This window comes from Vicugna pacos, chromosome 24, assembly GCF_048564905.1.
Source record: "Vicugna pacos chromosome 24, VicPac4, whole genome shotgun sequence".
Classification (NCBI taxonomy): domain Eukaryota; kingdom Metazoa; phylum Chordata; class Mammalia; order Artiodactyla; family Camelidae; genus Vicugna; species Vicugna pacos.
In genome coordinates this window covers 4,998,893-5,006,171 of record NC_133010.1, presented here as the reverse complement: position 1 = coordinate 5,006,171, position 7,279 = coordinate 4,998,893, and the positions used below count along the sequence as shown (strand labels likewise).

The window sequence follows — 7,279 nt, the reverse complement described above, 5'->3', positions numbered from 1 at the left end:
GGGCATCATGCTCAAATTACTTGTGTGTGTCAACGAAAATACAATCACACAACATAAAAATTGTGGGTTAAGTTTTACTTGGGGCAAAATGAAGATAGCTTTGAGAAACTGTTCCAAAAAGGCAGGGGGAAGACTCAGTATTACATGTGATCTCAGTGAAGGGGGTCCATGCAGTCCAGCACACACTCAGGCAGTGGCCTGCTGCTAGTCAGGAGGAGCAGATGTCAACCTTAATGATGTTAGTGATTTTCTAGATATGAGGAGACGTAAGACTTGGGGTCATAAAATCTTCTCCTGGAAATATCTAACTGAGTTATCTGATGGCCTGTTCAGCCAGTTTTCCCAGAGCACAGGGCACCTCGTTCCTGACCTCCATCCTGAACTCCTCTCAGGATGTGTTGGAGGTCAGCGGCTGCAGCTGCTCGTGATTTAATCCAAGCCGAGTTAGATGGCAGGCGCCAGCGTGACCCAGTCCTTGTAGAGGCAGATGGCGAGTGCCAGTGTTTAGTTAGCATATGTCAGAATTTAACAGTGGGCCTTAACTGATAAAAGGTAAATTTATGTTTTCAAGGCTAACCTGTGATTTCTGTTTTTAGTTCAGTTTAATAAGAATGTTTTAAATTTGCATGATTCCAACAAGAATACAATGTTAAGACCTGAGGGCTTTGGCTTTACAAATAAAATCAAAATCAATAAAGTGACAGGACTGACTTCACATTATTCAAATAGCTTTTTTAACTTTTTGGACGGGGTGGGAACATCCATCTTTATTTGAGGCACCAAAGCAGCAGGGGGTTCCAGTGGGGTGGAGGCTGCAGCTGGATTTGGGAGTGGGAGCAGATTCCTGGGTCAACAGCCTAGATGTGGGATCAGTGGAACCCCTGTGCCCTAAAAGCCTGCCCTTGAAGTGATGCAGAGACGCTAGGGGAAAGGGGCTTGGGGAGCCTGATGCTTACCCCCACCCCGTCTCCCAAACACAGGGCCCATAAGCCCCCCCCCATGCCTGGCGGGGTGCACTGACTACCACCTGTCCACACAGCACATCTTCTGTACCTGGGAGTGGGCAGGGTCTAGACAGGCCAGGCCTGGGGCTTAGGTGTCCCTCCCAGTGTGTCCCGAGGACTTGGTTCTGACTCTAGGACCCTCAGGCTCCATTCCCACATCCCCCCAGGAAGGCTGACCCAGAAGTAAGGGCAGCTGGCAGATGTAGGTACAGGGGCAGGCCTGCCTGTGGGGACCCAGGGCCAGGGAGAGGGGGTGATCAGCAGGGTGAAGAGTCAGAGGAGGCGGCTTTGAGATCCTTAAGGGTCCAGTAGGGGCTGGGCTTTCCTTCCTTCCTGAGCTTCAGGTGTCTGGGCCAGGCACAGGGTCCCAGTGATCAGGGGCCAAACCACAGCAGAGCGGACAGCAGGCTGAGCAGAAGCCCGAGGCCCAGCACACAGGTGTTGGCTCACAGCCTGACGTCGGCTGCACTGATGTCACACAGGAAGCTCTGGCAGCAGTGGGTGCCCACGGACACCACCCCAACATGACGCTTGGGCCGGGGCAGATCGGGGAGGTGCCCTTGTTCAGGGTGTAGCCAAAGTGCCCCACGTTCTGGATGCCTGCGGATGCAGACACGATCACGATCACGCAGTAGTTGTGGGAGTCGGAGCAGACTGTGGGGTCCAGGCAGTACCAATGGGTGTTCTTATTCATGCAAGAGAAGCACACCAGGGAGCAGGCTCGCGCCACACCCAGGAGAGCAGCCAGCAGCACTGGCAGAAAGACCTTCATTCTGGAGGCATCGGGGCCTCACGAAGCCAAAGCAGTCAGCCCTGCTCACCGGGGCCACAGGGGTCCAGCCTGGCTGCCGTGCTTAGCCTGTGCCCAGCCCGAGCCTGCAGCAGCCCTCAGCCAGCAGCTTTTCTAATTTTTAGACATTACACTTAAATCAATCAGTCCATGCTTGAGAAAAGTTTTCAGTTAATTTTCCCAGAGACAGTATTTAAAATTTCCTTTCAAATTTGAATAGATGGCTGTTGTAACTGCTAGTATGATGTAATCCAGTTTTGTAATTTTTTTTCCTTCATTATACCTAATTTGTGTTGTTTAAATTAACAAATCTCAAAAGAATCCCGCCACTCAAAGTGAGGTCTGAAAATGGATCTCAGGTCACCTACTTTTCTCACTATTTTGAAACAAGATTGGTTTGACTTATAAATGGCAGGTTAAGTGGTTTTATTTAATGCTTGTTTTTCCTCTAAATAGTCTGTCCCTCCTAAAAGAGCAAGTAATTGATTTTTCCCAAGAACTGTAGATGTAAGAGAGGAAAGCAGTGTTAGTAATTAGAATGATGTTCATTTGAAAACAACTAAAACAAGTGCAGCCTAGTCTAGGTTTCTTCTTTCATTGGCACATGACAGTCAGAGAAAGTGAGAGTAATGAACAGTATGCACATGTTCTGCATGTCAGACCTCATTTTATGTGCTTCATGTGCATTAACTCATCTTTACAACAGCCCTTAAAGTGGATGCAATGATCATCATCCCTATTTCACAGATGAAGAAACAAAGTCACGTGGCTGATTAATGGCAAAGCTGGGCTTAGCATCCAGTCTGGCTCTGGAGTCCACAAGCTTAACCACCGCTCTAAATTGCTGCTACTGAAAGAAAATTCTCCAGAAAAATAGGAGATTGCTGCCAAACAAAAGAAGAAGAAAACTGTGTTGGAGGAGGAAGAACATAGTCAAAACAAATGATTCAAGCTCATGGTGGCTCTGGTTTACCAAGCAAGATACTAATCAGTATTACTGTGAGATTTTTAACCTTATTGGGCTTTATAGAGAAAAGAATAGCTAAACTAAAGAGGACTAAAGTAAAAGTATCACATTAAAATCAAGAAGAAACAGTATTTGTTGTAAATTCAGTAATATTTCTTCTCAATTACTTATTCCACTGGCTTTCTTGTGATGGCAAAGGGAGGGTGGAAGTGGAAGCAGTTTGAGAGTCACATGAATTCTGAAGTGCTTGTTAGACAGACACCCAACAAGTGATGTCAAGTAAGCTGTTGGATAAATGTAGCTTAAACTCAGAAGGAAAGCCTGGGCTGGAGATACAGATTTGGGAATCATTATGAGATAATGGTATTTGAAGTCATGAAATTGACTGGTATTACCCAGGAAAAGGACAGAGAAAGAGAAGGACATCATATTAGGGAAAGAGGAGAAGACAACAGAGGAGATTGGGAAAGAGCAGGCAGTAGAATAAGAGAAGATGCAGGAAAGTGTGGTGCAGGGACAGCCAGGAAAGGAAGGTGAGAGTGGGCAGACATGCCTGAGGCTGCTGGGGCTAGACTGCATGAAAGGAGAGTTCCACAGGGCTTGGCAACGTGGACGTCGCTGAGGAATTTAGCGAAAGTAGTTTCAGTGGGATGTGGAGAAGGAAGCTGCACTGAGGTGGATGGAAATCAAGGGGGCATGAGCATGAGCAGACTAATAACAGAGAGCCTTAGTAGAGTAAGTCTACCATACTTCTCATGGTTATTCTCATTAGACAAAGGCCAACTTTAATCACTGCCCTCCTCAACTCTATGGAGCCATCATTCACATGAGGTGATCCTCTTTTCTCTGTATTTTTTAAATCTCTTATTTATCTTCCACTTCATCTTTCCCTTTAAAATCCCATCACTGTATCTTAGGGAATTAATTTTCTGTGGTTAAAAGTCCCCAACCAAATCTTTGAATGTTACCTCTACTTCCTTTATCTTTGCCTTGATTGCGGGGACACTGTCTCCCCCCACATGCCCTGTGGGACAGGGACGGGAGCATTATCCTTGCTCACTGTCGCCACTTTCAGGCGACACCCCTGCTCTTTTGAGTTTTCCCAAAGGGTTGGATGGGGGTTTAGTTATCTTTAAAGCAGCAGAACTGAGTCTTGTGGATTTTGTTCATTGTACTGTGTCGGCATTTTATATGAAAGACTCGAGCATCCGGGGATTTTGGTACCCACAGGGGCTCCTGTGGCATACCAAGGTACAGCTGTGGTTTTTTTCTGTTGCTGATGACATTCAAGGCTCTTACTTGTATTTGTTTCCTCTAGAACTATTATTTGGGGCCAGAATATAACTCAAAGAAACACTGTTTCAGTTATATCAGAGAGTAAGGATTTTGATTATGCAATTTTCAGCTCTACTCTCTCTGGACACTGTCTCTGACAAATAAAAAAAAAGAACACACTTTTTCTAAATATAAAACCAAAAATAGTCATGTAAAGAAGAATAATGTTAAATAATGTTACTATTGAGAAAACTTGGGAGCTAGTACAGTGCAGAAAAACAGATAAACACTATTGTAACTTTTTGATTGTAAAAATATTTCATATGCTATTTTCATTTTAATTTCTAGATTACAATGTGTTTTGGCATAGCAAGATTTTTCTCTGAATTTATAATCCAGTTTGTCCTCAGGAAATGTTCATCTCTTTCTTATTCAACTTTTAACCCTAGGAAACATTTGAGCCCTACGAAGATTATCTCTGTGGTGCAAGAATTTTTCAGTGTAAATGACTCACCACTCAGTTTTGATTAACTCAATTCGATTAAGAGGATCGAGTGCCCAAGTAGTTTTATAATCTGTAATTTCAGATAACTTTTTAATGGTCAAACACTTTGTCCCATAGACCCATAATTAAATGTACGGTTACCATAATTTCTAAACCTGTTGTATGTCACTCATCTAATTGTCCCAACTACTCTTAAGCGGTTTCTCAGTGTGAACAAATGATATATTGGGCCATGATTAGTTTTATTACTGAGCATAACAACTTGGAAATGAACCTATCTTCGGGATTATTTTTCACCTATGAATAAGCCCCAATGTGGAAAATAAATCTCTGGATACCAGGGAGAGTAACGAGTGAGATCTGTCTCCTGAGGCCCGCACCATCAGTTCCCAGCCGCGTTTTGTGCAAAAGCCTTCTAAGCTAAAACCTTTCTCTGCTTTGTGAAAGTAATGTGGTTTCTCTTTCAGAAAGTGATCACATATTCCAAGAGACTATTTTAATTTATTTGGTTGTCTATTTGATTTTCCTTTTTGGCTGTAAGATAGTGCAAGTTAGAGACAATTCTTTGACTGATGTCTGCAGGCTGATGACACTACCATTAAAATAGTAACAACAAATGTGAAATCTGTGGGTTAGGTAGACTGTGAATTTCTAGACTGCAAGTAGAAAATGATTGTGGTGGAATATATTCCAAGGTTTGTAGTGGACAGCTTTTTGAAAAACTTGCAGTTACTCACCAGCCACTGGGTCCCCTGCCAGGTCTCAGGGTCCAATGCCAGCTTGCCCAGGTCGCAGGCATGGAGGGAGCATTGACCAGGTGAGCAGCCTGGGGTGGGTGCACCTTGGGCAAGCTCCCTTGGTTTCTTCAGCCGGATACCCAGCTCCCGGCCCCACTGCTGTCACCTGACTCTGTGCTGGTCCTAAGCACCCACAACGACGTGGCAAAGCAGCAGCTGGAAGCTGAGCTGTGCTCTGGGCTGCCCAGCCTGCACCTGGTGCAGGTGCCCACCAACCTGGGCACCCAGGCGGGCCGGCAGCAGCTGCTCGCCGCCCTGCACCAGCTCCCCATGCCCAGGGCCTGCAGCAGTGCTGCTCATCCACAACGTGGGCAATCCTGGGGATGTGTCCAAAGGCAGGGTGGACCTGGCTGACCCAGCTGAAGTGAACAGCTACTAGGGTCTGAACTTGACCTCCCTCCTCTGCCAGACTTCCAGCATCTAAGGCCTTCCCAGACAGTCCTGGCCTCCGCAGGGCTGCAGTTAACATCTCATCCCTCTGTGCCCTGCAGCCCGTCAAGGGCTGGGTGCTGTATTGTGCAGGGAAGGCTGCCTGTAATATGATGTTAGACCTTCTGGCTGCAGAGGAACTGAGTGTGAGGTGCTGAGCTGTGCCCCAGATCCCCTGGACACAGACATGCCACAGTTAGCCTGGGAGACCTGCATGGACCCAGACCTGCGAGAAAGGCTGCAGGAGCTGAGGACAAAGGGGGAGCTTGTGGACTGCAGGATATCAGCCCCGAACTGCTGAGTGTGCTGCCAAAGGACAAGTTTGAGTCTGGAGCCCGTGTTGACGTGTTGACTTATACGGTGAACAAGCCCATGGCCTTGGCTTCCTGGGGCTTTCTCTCCGCTCTCTCAGGCACACCCAGCAGCCCTGCGCCTCCTTGCATCCTGCCACAGTGGCACCACCGACCCTGTCCTCAGATCAGCTAGACATGACGGCCCTAGCTGGCTGAAGTTGCTAATCTCAGGGGTTGGTGTTGACCACCCTGAGTTAGGAGTAGGCTCGGGAGAGACACGTGATGGGTTTGGGTGTTCTCCCACCTGAGGAGTAGAATTTTAGGGATGAGGAAAGCCGGACAAGAAGCTAAAGCACTGAAGGGAGGAGTTTGGGTCTCCTGCCCAAGGCCAGTCCATGGGGAGGAGGGGTGAGCTGGTGTCAAGTAGGAGGGCCCATGTAGATTCACAGGTGGCTGGGAGGGGAGGGAGAGGTGGGAGGGCAGCACGAATCCCTACCCACAGGGAGGCCCCTTGCTCGGGGTGGCAGGACCTCCTGTTGAATTTCATGTTCTAGTCTGATGCGTCTTCCCTCCAGGACCTACCATCCATCCCCCAGGTGCAGGAAGGGTTCCTGAGAGTTTATGTACATGTTGAAGGCAAATACAAATAAAATGTGTATTGGCCTTAAAAAAAAACTTGGCAGTTACTGATCTTCAGAAAAATAACATTGACTCTATTGAAACCATTTGTTGGTATTAAATACACACACTTTGTAGATCCTTATTTTTCTCACATAAATATTATATATTCCCCCTCCAATTTTTCTTCCTGTTTAAAACAGAATCACACAGCTTTTCATACACTAAATATGAATTCTTTCTTTCTTTCTTTTTTTTTTACTTAAGCAACCACCAAGCAGTATAGATTTGGAAACAAATAAATTGATCTCAGACTAAATTTTCTTCTTTAAATATGAAGAGAGAATTTGCAGGTCAAAGTTGTCTAAGTATTATGTATTAGTTTACAAGTTTAGGCAAGTGATTAAACTCGGGACTTCACTTACCTCATCAATGAAACGAAAAACTTGGACTAAATTACAAACCCTTAGAGTGCTAAAATTCAGTTATTATCTGATTGCTATGAGTCAGTCTAAGATTAAAAATTGAAAGTTGAGGTTTTAAACATATTATGATTCTTAATAATCATGAAAGAATTATTAAGCACTAAAGGTATGCATGA

General features: G+C 45.7%; 2 pseudogenes; one reads left to right on the top strand and one right to left on the bottom strand.

Moving 5' to 3' along the window:
- Positions 1-1,378: 1,378 nt before the first annotated feature.
- LOC140688864 (lymphocyte antigen 6E pseudogene) lies at positions 1,379-1,776 on the bottom strand (annotated as a pseudogene).
- A 3,537-nt stretch (positions 1,777-5,313) lies between these two features.
- LOC102530965 (sepiapterin reductase pseudogene) lies at positions 5,314-6,253 on the top strand (annotated as a pseudogene).
- The last annotated feature ends 1,026 nt before the right edge of the window (positions 6,254-7,279 follow it).